Source organism: Schistocerca nitens, chromosome 7 (genome assembly GCF_023898315.1).
Source record: "Schistocerca nitens isolate TAMUIC-IGC-003100 chromosome 7, iqSchNite1.1, whole genome shotgun sequence".
Lineage (NCBI taxonomy): Eukaryota > Metazoa > Arthropoda > Insecta > Orthoptera > Acrididae > Schistocerca > Schistocerca nitens.
In genome coordinates this window covers 22,573,777-22,591,324 of record NC_064620.1, presented here as the reverse complement: position 1 = coordinate 22,591,324, position 17,548 = coordinate 22,573,777, and positions in this window count along the sequence as shown.

Here is a 17,548-nt window from a genome sequence, read left to right as displayed (position 1 = left end):
TTCTTAGCAAATTGTCCCCCACCTGTGTCCTTTCGTGCTTCACGTCATTGCTTTTTCAGACCATTGAGTGTGTTCCTTTCACCTTTTGGAATCTACCCCTGCCAATCGCAATGGGCCTACCTTTAAACTGTGTCGCCACATCGCCCGTTTTTCTGCTTCCGAGTTTATTTCAGCTAACCAGACATTTTGTACCAGCTCCTGACGCCTGAAAGTTACACGCATACATCACAAGCGTACCAAAGGCCTTTCACACTGCATCACTGGTCAATAAGTATCTGTCTACAAATTCTGCAACACAGTTGTCTATAGAATTTCTCCGCCGCAAGCAGCGCTGAGCTGCTTCCTGCTCCCCTTATTGTATCGCCAGGTGCATTCGTTGTCTCTCTCGCGGTGGGTCGCCAACCTCTGTTAGAATCCTTCTGTTGTACGTGGGCCATGACGTCGCAACTCGCTTCTGCCCCCAAACTGAAATGTTCCTTCCAGCAGCTTTTCTCACCTTTGGCTCATTGACATGCACGATTTGGGTTCGGTGTGTTAATACCGTCGAATCGAGTGACATCCCTTTGCATTACATGCTGTACATTTTGACAGGCAAATCTGCTCACTATCGCCATAGTATGTCAGGTGACATATACTTCTACTTGTTACACTGTATAAATCTCATGTAAGGTGCGGAATTAACATTGGTTCAAACTGCCACCTTACACAGTCTACAGTCGTAGCTTTTCCCGAACTTGTGTAGACGGCCTTCGACATTCTGGGAGGTGGCGATCCAATCTGCTTCCGCTGGAGACTATTTCGTTTTGACTCGGATGCAAAGTGATGACGCCGTGTCTCGTCTGCAGCAGCCACTCATGACAAGAACTCATTCCTCTCCTTGACACAGCACTGCAGATGTTCAAAATAGTCTCATTCGACATGATTCCTGTGTTGGTTAAAAAGACTAAGGTACCCACTGGGCGCACCCTTTGCGAAATTTCAACAACTAGTGGCATCTGTCCTTCCCTGAATCGCATCTGCCATACTTGTTACGGTAGTCTCCGTACACTTGTTGCATTCCTCAAAGAATATTCGTTTCCCACGCGCCTTCCGCTAGCAGTAAACGCACTATACTCTTTTGCTCTTCTTTTGAACCTTCCATTTCACGGTTTTCAGTGTGACTGAGTGCACTGGGCTGTCAACATGGAGGTATGCTCGACCTGTTGTCAAGAGGGCACGTGCCGGTGCCCCTGTAGTGGCGTTTGGGAACTCAGTGCTCTTACATGGAACGCACATAATCTATGGGCAAAGACATCATGGTCCTTCAGCGGTTTTCTTTTCAATAGCCTCCGGCAGGTTACGTTTTGTATGCATCTTCCGTGAATGTCTATTTTACTAATTTTACTATCATCTGACGTAAATATACGTTTATGCTTAGTTTCTAATAAAAAAACTCACCAAAACCATGTTTTAAACTTTTTTCCCTCCACTACACAGTGCGTAGGTTACCCCAGCGTCGTAACACAACACACACGTCTCATTAACACATAAAGATCCATCTGATGATGGATCTTTATACCTCTGAAATGCGTTGTGGATATAAATGAACAATGACTGGTAATAACAAAACTGCTGTTCCCTTCAGTAATAATAGCAGTCAGGGTAAATCCTAATCTCAAACTTCCGCCTTTACAATTCTTTTTACCTGAATAGTCAGTCACCTTCTCTATTTTTATTTCTGATTACTTTGGTGTCCTGATGGAATCTAACTGAAACTGTATCAGCACATTAGATTTTTGCGAAAATCAGATACAGTAGACTCACTGTTTCTTAATTGGAGTATGAATTGATGTGAAAAGGTTTGTTGAGTCATTAAAATCGTTTTCAATTTGCTTAAGTTCCTTCCATTTTAACGCCTACAATTCGTCCTACTCTCTTGAAAGTGTTCTTTCGTGATAATGTCTCAGAATGTTGGTAAGAGTCATTCACTTGACAAAAGACTAACATTGATATGGTTACGTGGTTCTTATCGATCATGTAAATTGTTGATCTAAACTATTTCCCATTTTCAAGAGTTTCTGGGAAGCGCTCTTTATAACGGCGTTATCCTAAATGCCAGATGCATTCATTTTATGCCTACATTCTGCGAATGATCGTTAAAGTATCTCTTCCACCGTACTACATCTACGTTCACACACCTACACTTATTTGACAATACCATCATTTTTAATTGTGAATGTATAAAACTACATTATCATGATAATTTGGCATTGTAACCGCTTTTCTGATTTACTACGTGAACTAAACGGTGGTTTAAGGAATCATCCTCAACTACAGTCATAGTTACCTAAAACCAGACTACGGAAAATTTACATCCGTGTCTTCCATCGTCGAGTTTGTGCTTCTTCTCCAATATGTCCTATTTTTAGCATGAGACTCGCTTTTAAATTTTTGCTAACGACTACCAGACTGTGAGACTGAATTTTGAGGGTTGGGATGTGAGGGCTCCGTTATTTTAAAACGTGTCAGTTCTGGTTGTTAAAACAATGGTTTCTCGGATATCGGCTGCGTGATTAAAATTTTTTACGATTTCCGTGGAGACCAAATTCGACTATTTGAAACCGATTTATAGAGTTCCGTCGTGGCCTTGCTTCCTGCTTTCATCAGCTATGAATTTTAAGAATATCGACAAAAATCGGTATTGTTCCAAAAATATTAATGATGTGCACAACATGAAAGTAGGGAATCTCTATTCTACTTACCATGACGTACAATGATCCTCCGACATACCGGAGGTTCCAGTGCGTTTGCCTTTGGAAGCAAGTTTAACTGTCAAGGTGAATCTATCCCTACTGGATTCCATTTGACCTAAACTCTAAGACACGATCTCGCTATCTGACCCAAGGAAGTATTCATAAATCTCCGACAGGAAACGAACAATTTGTTCACAACATGGTAGGAGCAGACAGGCACTGGATTTACTTGTAGATGTCGGGCGTTAAACGGCTATCATCTATTTTGGTATTCCATGTTGAACCAAAACCAACGAATGTGGTTACTTCATCATGCACTTCCAAGAAACGTATCGCTAGTTTCTTTAGCTACACTACATACGTCGCGACCTTCCCTCTTGAGGTTAAAGGAACAGTTAATGTTGAAAAATATATAACAAATCATTGATAAAATGAAGAAAAATAACCGGAAATGCACAGTTTTTCGTCATCACGAAAACGCCAACTGTCGCATATCACGTAATTCAATTGCTGTATCGTGGAGTACATCGAGTTCATGTCACATTACCATTGTTCGCATGATTTATTGTCTAAATACTTCACATTGTTCCTTTGCGTGTAACCCAATGTCCATGGACAGTAAATCTCATCACCCCAGGAAGACGCTGAATCGTACGACAACCATACATTTGAGGCACCAACATCACTATGCGAAAATATTTCCAAAACTGGTACGGACGTTTGCTAAAGAGCAGGCGAATCTTTTAAGGAACGATAAAATGATTATTAGCAATAGGATTTAACTGCATTGTTCTCTCGAAGAATCTAAACGGTGGAATACAATTCCGCTGTCAAGTGCGATGGTGGTACATGAATATACGAAAAGATAAGGTGTCAGAAGGAGACTTCAGATGACGAAAATCTTTGTTATTTCCGACAGAGCTCAGCATTAATTACGGTCAACATGATGCACGCTACAGACAAATAAAACGTTGAGTTTCTCTCATACGCAGAATACGAAGGGATTAAAAACAATATCTAGCCACTGGGGGCAGCTTGTACTCTCTTGCGAGCCAGAATACTGAGGTAATTAAAATACGCGCTTGTAGTTGCGCCGGTATGTAGAAGGAGAGAGAAAATAATAATAAAAAAGAATAACAACAAGTTATGCGCCGTCCTGCTACGATGTTTACGGGTGTCGTGTAATTAGCGTTACTCTGCGCAGCAGACCGCAGACACTCGGCTTTTCTCGTAAACTGGACCGAGATGTTAAGGCCACACGCTACGCCCGTACTCCGGGTGAGATTTCCTGCGTACGGTGGCGCGCCAGCCGCCCCAAGGCATTGCCTCATTACAAATACGACAGCCACGGGGACTTTGGCTAGCGCCATGAAGGTCATCTCATCCCCTCAGAAATAGAGTTTTTTATGACTGAAACGAATTCAGCGAGTTAAATATCGCATGTAGCGACCATTTAGAACATGAGCCTTGATTTTTATGAATGTTCAGAACGTGTACAATTTGCGTCATTCTTTAATACGCCACTACTTTCCTCTGCTTTACGCATGATATTTGAATTTCGTACCTCTTCTTTTACTATCCGCAATGTGGAGATTGGTTGTCTTTACAGCCGAATACATTTTAACACTGCGTCCCCTGTGTGTTACGTAACTGTCCTCATGAAATCCCTAAACGATTACTATTATTGATTAGGGGGCTGGACGCCTATTAGTCGATATTGAGGGGAGGTTTACCATCATTGGCCCGAGAAAAGCATGTTCTTTGGGAATTTTTCCTCAGGATGTCTTATAGATATCAATGTCAGATTTGGTCCAAACGTTTATTTATATTTCCTCTAGAAACTGCATTTTTTTCGACCAGAAATGTCGAAGAGCAAAGGCGGAAGTGCAGTGGTAACGAAACAAAATTTCGATGTAGACCTCCACGCGCGGTATGTCACAGGTCAGCCGGCTCGTCTGAAATCAAAATTGAGTTGACGTTACCGAAGTATATGAGATTCTTTAGGAGTTGTACCTCGCGTAAGTTATTTGGACCATATGAAACAAAATGGCGGCCATTTGAAAAAATATGGTTTTTCTCATCGATTTTTCGACTTCGTAGGCCAAGTAAAAATATTTAGATTTGATGGATCGGAATAACAGTAGTTCAACTCCAATGCAATTTAGTTAGCTCGTCGGAAACAAAGAATCATGCCAATCGGTTCAGTAGATTTGAAGTTACCATACCGCGCGATAAAAAAAAGTCATTTCGAGAAAAACGCGTTTGAAGGTTCAAATGAGTCTGAGCACTATGGGACCCAACCACTGAGGTCATCAGTACCCTAGAACTTAGAACTACTTAAACCTAAATAACCTAAGGACATCACACACATCCATGCCCGAGGCAGGATTCGCGTTTGATGTTTAGACTACATATAAATGAAATATTATGCAACTTTCTTTCAATCTGCTGTTCCGGGTCCATAAACTAGTCCTTTCTCTTCCTCATAGAGGGCGCTCTGCTCGATCTGGGCCATCCTACGCTGTTCCAGAGCCGCTCGCACGGCCGGTGACAAGTGGTTTTCGATCGCTTGCATTCGGTGGTCCTTCGAATGCTTGGCGAATTGCGTCGGATAGAGTCCCAGGGTGACGTCCATCATTGTCATGGTCTTGATAATTGCTGAATACCCTTCGTTGCAGCTGCTTACTGCCATGAAAGTCGCAATCTCCACAGTCTTTGCATCAGAATGCAAATGCTTGGGGGCTGACTTCCAAACACACGCGTTCCAACTTTCATTTGAATTTTGAGTGTTTCCTCCCAATCACCACTAAAATAACTCGTCCTCCGAAAGAAAAAAAACTGGTGATTGAAAAAGGCCGACTTCAGGCAGGTGCATTTTTTAGTTCAACCGCAATTAACAAACATTTCCGTTCCGTATTCGGAAAAACAGTTTCAGGGATGGATTCTCAACACTTTTATGGATCCAAAAATGCATCTTAAAAACCGATTTTTTGAACCAAAAGGTAGTAAACCTCCCCTTAATGCGGGACGTTTCCACCTTTAATCTTTATAACAGCTTGAAATCTGGTGGGGTCGTGAATGTATGTAGTGGATTTACGACGTCTTCCTCCTCGAGAGACGAAATAAGAGGAGGAAGTGGTGTTGGACTATGTTGTGTGGGGCAAAGTCGACGTTTCAACATACTCCAAAGATGTTAAAATCTGTTCAGTCGGGTTTCTGGGCAGCTCAGTCCATTTCATAAATGGTACTATCCACGAATGATTGTCTTACAGAAATTGCTTTATAGCAAGATGCATTGTAAGATTGGTGCAAACTGCCACGGCTCCAACAATTCCTCTTCTGTACGCAGTACTCAGTGACACAAAAGTAGTTCATATCCCCAGCATCTATCGTTAAGTGAAATGAGAGGATCTCTCCCTTACCTCATAAAATGTCCCCATATGGTAACACCACCTCCTTCGTCCTTCAATGTTGGCATTGCACATTATGACAGGTAATGTTCTCCAGGCCTTCGTTAAACCACAAACGGATCGGGCACTTTCACAGCACCGTTATAAAACGTTTTAAACTAGTCTCTAATCGCTCTCCCATGTATGGCTCGTTCAGAGGGAGCGTGGCAAGCTATGGGCTACATTTCATGCAGGCCGTCATTGCCTTGTGTCTCAAGTAGAGTTTCCTACCAATGTAGATACATTTTCCTGACGATTGTACATATTTCTCTCTTGTCGGGTAGAAAGGTATGCAGTGTGTCAGCAGGTAGTGCTATTGTAGTAACTTTTTCCGGAGGTAGCGTTACAGGAGTAAGAGAAACGCTGAAACGAAGGGTAAGAATGCCGAACATGCGTCGTGAGAATATACTATTAAAACTCGTTATTCTTTGTATTGCGACATAACTGTCACGAAGGAGTCTAACTGAATGAAATTTAAAACGTTAATTTGACAAACGGTCGTGAAGTCACAGTAAATAGAAAAACCTTTAAAAATGTTGTGTCTTAATGTGTGTGGGTTGACGACCGTTTGTGGTGCCAAATAAACATTATATAAACCATTTCTTCCTTAGTGACTCCTTGTTGTAGCTTAGAGGAAAAATATCGTCTGCCAGCCCAACCATTGGAGTTGTTGTATGCATTTTCCCTGACATTCTACATTAAGTAGAGTTGAAAATAGCTCTGTCGACAAGAGCTTTCCGTAGCTTAAATTTTGCAAACACTCCACCACCAAATCGTTCAGTAATACCTAAATTTACGTACAGAATCTTGTATTTAGCATATACAAGGGCAAATAAAATTATTCTGATGGAAAACTTGAGATTGTAAAAGTGAGACCTACTGTCATGTGAACATTTTATGTAACGATGCCTGTGTTACAAGCGTTCCCTATTCCTCGAAATCATTCGCGATTCGCTTCCGCACCTGTTTACACAAATTCTTGTATGTCTACTACAGGATGAGGAGAGTGGAGCCAGCAAGAGTGAGCGATAGCCGCAGGTTCAAGGGCAGCCTTCAAGAGGTAAAAAGAGAAAACCCTCTAGTGTTCAACTAGATGCTACGAGAACTCTGTATGCGGCGGCCTAAATTACGATGCAGAATACAGAGCTAGTCGGTAAAGTAGGTGGAACATGTTATTAGGGTGACCGTCACAGACGTCCACCTCTGGTTATATTCAAACTGCCCCTCAAGGGCCAGGGATGAAGGACGAGTAAACACTATGAAATGAAGTAAATGAATTTTTTCTAAACTACTTTCAGAAAAACCTTTATGCACAAAAAAAGGTGCTTATGAGGTATAGTGTGTACTAAACAGCTAGTTTCCTTCCGATAGTGCTGTATAAAGAGCTTCACAGTTTTCTGTTATTATTTTTTGTCAATGTGCACTGCGGTATTCCAGTGCTGTACTGTAAACAAGAATAGCCTTTGTTGTCGCAAGAAAACCGAGGTTCTGCCTTTTCCGGATGTAGCATTTCTGGGTTGACTTTTGTGCTTCGTAATATCAGGAGTCACTTTCCCGAGTACATACTCGGATGTATTCTCGTGGCAAAAACTTTCCTACGACTGTACGTCCTCAGCTTCCATGTCCGCGACATTCCCTGTGAAATACTTTTGTTAACTCACCGCGGAAGTCACTGCTTCGCCCACGTAGATCTCCTGTCTTCTCCTTTTTCTCTGTTGCTCTTCCAAATGTAAACACTACGCAACGTCTTCTTCGCCAGTTGTGAAGGAACTATGAGGAAATATTTTATGAGTAATAGCCCTTTTTACGCCACATCAGAGATCTTTGCCAAGCAAATATGACTAATGTGACATAAATTTCATTTTCAAATGGGTTTAATAGTATAATACCGGCATAAGCTAACTCTGTGACAATGGCTATCGCATTAGATTCTCACAACAATTTTTAGACAAAATTTTGAATGACAGGAAATATAATGAGCGCAATTACAATGCTCAGCAAAAAGGGTCACTTTATTAACGCTCAATAACTGTCTTCCATCGCGAAGCAGAAGATTGAACTATGGCTCAAAACTCCCTACACTGGAAAAGCGTCACACTCGGGCTGGGCGACCCTCCAAACTGGGACATAAGAGACCGAAATACAGAAGGCCATGTAAAGTGTAAGGTGGGTTAACCCGTTGAGTCAAAACAATGTAAAAAGGTTGATTTTAAACTTTTTAATAAAATTAATATCTACTGTCGTAGTAGGCAACGAATAGAAGTAGACATTAGCAAGAACTAAACAATCAATTATTTTAAAGCTTTGGTTTCACTTTGGAACCACTGGGACATAGTTTTCAACTACCCATCATTTCATTAGATATAAACAGACGGAAAAAATTGCAGCACTAGAAAATATTTAATGCAGAGAAATGAAATTTCAAGAATACATTTGTCTAGGTAGCATATTTAAGAGTGATTAACACTGGAAGCTCACAGGTTACTGTGAGCGCGATATGTTGTTGTTGTTGTTGTGGTCTTCAGTCCTGTGACTGGTTTGATGCAGCTCTCCATGCTACTCTATCCTGTGCAAGCTTCTTCATCTCCCAGTACCTACTGCAACCTACATCCTTCTGAATCTGCTTAGTGTATTCATCTCTTGGTCTCCCTCTACGATTTTTACCCTCCACGCTGTCCTCCAATACTAAATTGGTGATCCCCTGATGCCTCAGAACATGTCCTACCAACCATTCCCGTCTTCAGGTCAAGTTGTGCCACAAACTTCTCTTCTCCCCAATCCTATTCAGTACTTCCACATTAGTTATGTGATCTACCCATCTAATCTTCAGCATTCTTCTGTAGCACCACATTTCGAAAGCTTCTATTCTCTTCTTGTCCAAACTATTTATCGTCCATGTTCCACTTCCATACATGGCTACACTCCATACAAATACTTTCAGAAATGACTTCCTGACACTTAAATCTATACTCGATGTTAACAAATTTCACTTTTTCAGAAACGCTTTCCTTTTCATTGCCAGTCTACATTTTATATCCTCTCTACTTCGACCATCATCAGTTATTTTGCTCCCCAAATAGCAAAACTCCTTCACTACTTTAAGTGCCTCATTTCCTAATCTAATTCCCTCAGCATCACCCGACTTAATTCGACTACATTCCATTATCCTCGTTTTGCTTTTGTTGATGTTCATTTTATATCCTCCTTTCAAGACACTGTCCATTCCATTCAACTGCTCTTCCAAGTCCTTTTCTGTCTCTGACAGAATTACAATGTCATCGGCGAACCTCAAAGTTTTTATTTCTTCTCCATGGATTTTAATACCTACTCCGAATGTTTCTTTTGTTTCCTTTACTGCTTGCTCAATATACAGATTGAATAACATCGGGGAGAGGCTACAACCCTCTTTCTCCCTTCCCAACCACTGCTTCCCTTTCATGTCCCTCGACTCTTATAACTGGCATCTGGTTTCTGTACAAATTGTAAATAGCCTTTCGCTCCCTGTATTTTACCCCTGCCACCTTTAGAATTTGAAAGAGAGTATTCCAGTTAACATTGTCAAAAGCTTTCTCTAAGTCTACAAATGCTAGAAACGTAGGTTTGCCTTTCCTTAATCTTTCTTCTAAGATAAGTCGAAGCTCAGTATTGCCTCACGTGTTCCAACATTTCTACGGAATCCAAACTGATCTTCCCCGAGGTTGGCTTCTATTAGTTTTTCCATTCGTCTGTAAAGAATTCGTGTTAGTATTTTGCAGCTGTGACTTATTAAACTGATAGTTCGGTAATTATCACATCTTTCAACACCTGCTTTCTTTGGGATTGGAATTATTATATTCTTCTTGAAGTCTGATGGTATTTCGCCTGTTTCATACATCTTGCTCACCAGATGGTAGAGTTTTGTCAGGACTGGCTCTCTGAAGGCCGTCAGTAGTTCCAATGGAATGTTGTCTAGTCCGGGGGCCTTGTTTCGACTCAGGTCTTTCAGTGCTCTGTCAAACTCTTCACAAAGTATCTTATCTCCCATTTCATCTTCATCTACATCCTCTTCCATTTCCATAATATTGTCCTCAAGTACATCGCCCTTGTATAGACCCTCTATATACTCCTTCCACCTTTCTGCTTTCCCTTCCTTGCTTAGAACTGGGTTTCCGTCTGAGCTCTTGATATTCATACAAGTCGTTCTCTTATCTCCAAAGGTCTCTTTAATTTTCCTGTAGGCAGTATCTATCTTACGCCTAGTGAGATAAGCCTCTACATCCCTACATTTGTCCTCTAGCCATCCCTGCTCAGCCATTTTGCACTTCCTGTCGATCTCATTTTTGAGACGTTTGTATTCCTTTTTGCCTGCTTCATTTACTGCGTTTTTATATTTTCTCCTTTCATCAATTAAATTCAATATTTCTTCTGTTACCCAAGGATTTCTACTAGACCTCGTCTTTTTACCTACTTGATCCTCTGCTGCCTTCGCTACTTCATCCCTCAAAGCTACCCATTCTTCTTCTACTGTATTTCTTTCCCCCATTCCTGTCAATTGTTCCCTTATGCTCTCCCTGAAACTCTGTACAACCTCTGGTTCTTTCAGGTTATCCAGGTCCCATCTCATTAAATTCCCACCTTTTTGCAGTTTCTTCAGTTTTAATCTACAGGTCATAACCAATAAATTGTGGTCAGAGTCAACATCTGCCCCTGGAAATGTCTTACAATTTAAAACCTGGTTCCTAAATCTATGTCTTACCATTATGTAATCTATCTGATACCTTTTAGTATCTCCAGGGTTCTTCCATGTATACAACCTTCTTTCATGATTCTTAAACCAAGTGTTAGCTATGATTAAGTTATGCTCTGTGCAAAATATAAGACATTGCAAATGAGAAATGCCGGTACATTAATAATTGGTGAAACAGACAGACTATTGAATGCAAGCATGTAAACGTGCATTCACAGTATTGTACAGGTGCCGTGTATCAGTTTATCGGATGCAGTTCCGTGCCCGTTGCTCTTGGTCAGTCAGTTCATGGACGGTTAATGCTGATTGTGGATAATGCTGGAGCTGTCCGTTCATGTCCCAAATGTGCTCCACAGGAGACACATCTGGTGATCGAGCAGACCATAGCAACATATCGATACTCTGTACTGCATGTTGGATTACAACAGCGGTTTTGTGAGCGAGCGTTATCCTGTTGGAAAATATCCCATGGAATTATGTTCATGAATGGCAGCACAACAGGTAGAATCACGAGAATAAAGCACAAATTTACGGTCATGGTGAGTGAGAGAACTTTGAGAGTACTCCCGCTGTCGTTCGAAATCTCACCCCGGACCATAACTCCAGGTGCAGATCCAGTCGGGTTTCAGAGGCTCATCTGGCTTCCCAACCACCACGCGGGCGTCACTGACACCGAGACAGAGCCGGATTTCATCAGAGAACTCAAAAGACCTTCACCCAGCCCTTCAACGAGCTCTCGCTTGACATCACTGACATCAAATATGGCGGTGTTTTCGGATCAGTGGAATGCACAGGGCGTCTGACTTTGATTTGTAACAGTTCGTGTGGTGCCAGCTGCTGCTCACATTGTTGCTACAGACGCAGCACGATGCGTCAGCGCAGTCCGCCGAACACGATGGTCTTACATCTCGGTAGGGCCACGTGGACGTCCAAACCTCGATTCTCTCGTGACAGTACATTTCCCGTGACAGCAATCATGTCCAGTGGATACATTCCAGCAGCGTCTTTCTCCAGTATCGCAGAAGCAACATCCACCTTTTCGTAGACCTAATATATCACCTTTTTCAAACTTAGTGAGGCGCTGATAATGGCGTCTTTCCGCTTTAAGGGGCTCCGAAAAGGCTCAAAATCATGAAAAGTTCAATTTTTACTTTTTTTTGCGTTTTCTGAATCTGCAGACTATTACCTTTTAATAGATATATAATTTATTCAATTCCGAAGATTACAACTATTTTAATTTTTTTTTTTGAAGTGTGTTCTTCATGGGAGTGACCCACTGTGGCGCTGTTAAGCTGCTGTCAAATGGTGTTATTATTAACGTCCGTGTTCATCAGGTACATTTTAGTGATGTGAGATAAAGTATGTGTTGTGGCTAACCTGTGATGGTTCAATATATATCGCTGGTGTGATTGTCGATTGTTTCTTGTTTATTTACTCTGTCGTTATCTCGAAAGTATTCGTAATTAATTCTGTTTCTTGAGTCTCTGTTTTGTTGAAGAATAATAATGAGTAAAAGTAAAGTTATTAGAAATCCTCTGAAGGCTTTTAAGAAAAAGAGAAATGTTGGAAAGCCAAAGGTATGTGTTATTACTGTAAACAATAAAGACGATGAAAATCCCCAACATAGCTTGTGTCCCAAAGAAGAAGACAGTTGGTGTAAATATAACAAAGGATTGCTAACTGGTGAAGTGTACACTCATAAGCATAGTCTGCCTCATGCAATAATGGAGGTGATAAAACCTATTTTCAGACACTTGGCAGCACCTGAACTGTTGAAAAAGTGTATTCACGGAAAAACTCAAAACCCCAATGAAAGTGTAAATAGTGTTATATGGTCGAGAATCCCCAAGACTGTATTTGTTGGAATAGAAACACTTCACTTTGGTGTGTATGATGCTGTTGCGACTTTCAATGATGGCAACATTGTAAGGTGCAAGGTATTTAGAAATATGGGAATGAAGATAGGTTCTAACATGGTACGAGCGATGCTTGCTTTAGACAAGGAACGCCTTCGGGCTGCAGACAGGGCTGTAAAGAGTCTAGAAATACAAGCAAGAGTAAACAGGAGGAGGAACAAGAGGAAGCTGGAGGAGGAGTTTGCAGAGGATGAAGATAATCCATCCTATGGACCTGGAATGCACTAAAAAGTTAATCCAATCTTTGTCGCTCGATTCCCAAAACTTTTATTTTCTCATACTAATTACATGTTTTCTAAGGATCTTCCAAACATATTTGTTTCAAACTTTCAGTAAATGTTACACAGTACCTTCTGCATAATTTAACACAGCCTTTTTCCAAAAAACTGTATGTTTTTGAATATATAAATAAAACATTGCAAAAAAATGTTGTGAATTTTCATTATAATTGAAAAAAAATCATATTTAATAACTGAACTAAAATTTTGTAAAATCCCTGTGTTAAGTGGTAGCCCATATTCCAATAAATAATCTGTTAAAAGTTCAACTTCCTACCTCAAATACTTTGTGAGGAAAGATGTAATTTATAAGCGTTATTTTAACATTGCAAGTATAGGGCGTTCCGGAGCCCCTTAAATGCAGTCTTGACTAACATCAACGCAACAGTTGCAGTCTCAACGGTACCTAATGCTCAAGACCGTCACAGGATGTATTTAAAGGAAACACAATCTGCATCCTCATTGTGGTGCTACTAGCTCAACTCTTGTGTGACTCTCGCGAAATATATTTCAGATACAGAGATCCGCCTACCAACTCCCGTTTATGTCGTACAACTCCATCTTGCTGCTGCGACATTTTCCTGTCGGTGTATTTGAAATTTCGCATCTTTCCCCGACACAATCCCACATCTCTAAACTTGCATGAACTCATAATGCCTAAAACAAATGGTAGTCCTACGGAAAGCAAGAATTGGCCTACAATTTTGTAATTTAATATCAAACGTACATACGGCTCCAGTGGTTTCAATTCGAAACCACTTACTTTTACTGTGAATGACCTCCTCAGGACGCTCACTATAAAAGAAAACCACTTGTCACAATCTCCTACATTAAAGTAGTACAGTCTCTGCGCCGACTGTTATTTTGCGAACTGTGACTGCTACACAGAAGTACCTCAGTGCACCATTGGACTTCTCTGACATTCAGTTCCATGGATAGTTTCATGCGAAAGGCGCTGGTACTTAACAAATAATAATAATAACAATAATAATGATAATTAAATCGTACTCTGCTTGATGAGTTAGAAGATAGAGGAATGGATGCTACAACACACGCAATAATAAAAGAAACGTTAAGTGACATTACTGCCAGGATCAAGCATCACAGTACGCTGTCAGACAGCTTCGAAATAAGGGGCAAGGGGGAAGGACTGTCACCAATTTTATTTAACCTGGTTTTGGACCAAGTAGTGAGACAGTGGAGACAACTAAGTAGTAACATGAAGATCAAAGGTGGGCAAGTGGGGTACAACGTCAAACATATTGCAACAATGGACTGCCTCGCATTCGCAGATGACATGGCTCTCTCAAATGAGACAGAAGAAGAGGCCAAGAGAGCACTAAAAAGTCTAGCAGAAGCAGCAGGAAAGGTCGGACTGAAGATTGCACATACGAAGACCAAGACATTGAACACCGAGTCTGACTGGAAGATAGGTGGCCAAGTAGTTGAGAAAATCAACAGTTTTCGCTGTTTGGGGGAGAATATGACTGGTGGCATACAGAGAAACCGTAGCGCAGTAGACAGGGGACAGCTTTTGCAGAACCTTCGGTATACGGTGAAAACAACATATGGTAAGAAAAAAATCTGTCACAGAAAGGCAAATTGAGACATTACACAGCAACTGTAAGAAATGCTGCTCTGTATCCATCAGAAACGATCACACTCGGCAACAGAGCATGTATACAGCTGGAGAAGAAGGAGCGGAAAATTCTGAGAGACATATGGGGCACCAAAAAACATGGGGATATCTGGATACAGAAACAGGACAAGAACTGTATGAAAGTATTGAACCCATATCACGCGAGATACCGAAGAGAAGGTTGGCCACATCGTGAGGATGGACGAGGATAGGTTTACTAATAAGGTACGGAATGCAACATGTCATTCTGGGAACAACTGGGTGAAGGAAGTCAGAGGTGACCGGAAGGCTGTAGGAATAAAAGAAAGGAATATTCAGGGAATTGTACAGGACAGGGAGATGTATAAAGGGTTGGTGGATGGTCACAGGTGGCCGGAGACCAAAATCGAAGTTGTCTTAACAGAAGAAGAAAGAAACAGAAGAAGGGGATGAGTGAAGAGGTATTTGGAAGAAAGAAGGCGTGCAAAACAAGTGACACGTGATCCTGAACGGTCCTAATCAAGCAGAAGAAGAAGGATAATTAAATCGTGGTTCAGGCAGAAACCACTGATGCTCGAAGGGTTGCTAACCTCACACGGGCACCAAATTTCACGACAATTTTGCCCATCGCCACCATGGATATGTAACACGATGGAAATCCGTCGCACCCACTCTTACCAACAGTACACCCCTTCTTTTGACGTCTTTACCACGACGCCCCCAGCGTTGAATTCACACTGTTTTGTTATGGAAGGTCGAGGAAAATATTTCGTACGCACCGCCGGTCAGAACCGGCATGGAAAAGCAGCAGGAGTGGTTTAAACAGTGAAACAACCCCTTGCCTTGCGGCGTTGATTCCCAAACAATTCAGGGTCTAAAACAACAGTGTACACTGCGACGTTCTTGACAACTGTCGACAATTCTGACACTCCCTGGACGACTGGTACCTTTCCTAAGACAGTGTAGTGCTGCAACTCCTTTGGAGTGTGGCGTGACCGCGGTTTTTAGTCTATACACTGCATGCAACGACTAGGGACTCTTCAAACCAATTCAACAAAATCTGAACGTGTTCCGAAGTAGCAAGTTGTATTTGTGCTCCTCTTCAGTTCTCACGCTTCGCGCCTTCCTCTAGCAGGATTATGCGGAAGGGGGAGAGGGGAAGTGGAGGTTCCACCATTGATAAATGCGTAAATAAAATGGAAAATAGTCCTTCTAAGACTCTCAAGTTCGACAACATAATTGACGCTATCCGCATACCTTCCTCGAACACTTTCAAATGACTCTGAGCACTATGGGACATAACATCTGTTGTCATCAGTCCCCTAGAACTTAAACCTAACTAACCTAAGGACATCACACACATCCATGCCCGAGGCAGGATTCGAAACTGCGACCGTAGCAGTCGCGAGCGAACACATTCAAAATCTACTTGTACCTAAATATTGACACCCATTTAGCTGAGTGCCACTCCATTGCTGCTCTAACACCTGCTCGCAGGTGTGTGAAACCTGAGGGATGTTAAAGGGCTTGCCTGCCCCAGATGGTACACTAGCGGTGGGGTGCCTCTAAGCGTAAGGGGTGGTCTCGTCTCTCTACGAGTATTCCTTGAACGTGTTCGGCAAAAGTGTATGGCTAGCAGCAAGGGTGATGCCAAGCTCATGGTTTTAGAGGAACCATTTGCCGCTTTATTCACACATGTATCAAGTGATCATGACAATGGAGGTCACGTGTCAGAAGGCTGAATAAACATAAACACCGGTTGCCACCTCGGATAATATCAAGATTTTGTTAAATTGTTTTCAATAGCCCTTGTTGTTCTACGCTGCATATTAGCAAAATTAGCGGTTGCGTTACACTCAAGGTCAGATCACATTCAGTGAGGTATCAGCCCCGTGATGCCCTTAGACAAGGGTTCAATCGTCTGCGGGGTTGTCAGCAGTGCCAGATGTTGTCGAGAACGTCATTGTGTGGCTCATCACACTGCGGCATGTCTTTTACGACAGCGAAATGTGTGGAAATCAACGCCCCAAGGGAAGGGGTGGTTTAACTGACGCCCTTTATCTCATTCCTGCAGCCTTACCGTCTTTCTTCCGGGTGGCGGTGTGTCTTAAATTTCTTCCTCGGCCAGTCACATGGAAAACGCTTGATTTCAACACTGGGATCGCGGTTCCAAAGAAAGGGTGAAACATCAGTAAGAGAGGGTACGGCGACCTTTCTCTTGTGTGACTTGTCCACTTTGGCTTTGAGCAGAATTATGAAGAATGGTGAAAATTTGTGTAACATGGCTGAGCCATGGTCGGCTCGGGCTGATGTCTTTTTTTTTTTTTTTGTCACCAATGAGTGGCGTCTTATTGCTCCCTCAGTTACTACCTAAACAAGCTGCTCACTTGCCTCCATCAGTGGCAGCAGCAGCGTTTATCGATACTACACTCCTGGAAATTGAAATAAGAACACGGTGAATTCATTGTCCCAGGAAGGGGAAACTTTATTGACACCTTCCTGGGGTCAGATACATCACATGATCACACTGACAGAACCACAGGAACATAGACACAGGCAACAGAGCATGCACAATGTCGGCACTAGTACAGTGTACATCCACCTTTCGCAGCAATGCAGGCTGCTATTCTCCCATGGAGACGATCGTAGAGATGCTGGATGTAGTCCTGTGGAACGGCTTGCCATGCCATTTCCACCTGGCGCCTCAGTTGGACCAGCGTTCGTGCTGGACGTGCAGACCGCGTGAGACGACGCTTCATCCAGTCCCAAACATGCTCAATGGGGGACAGATCCGGAGATCTTGCTGGCCAGGGTAGTTGACTTACACCT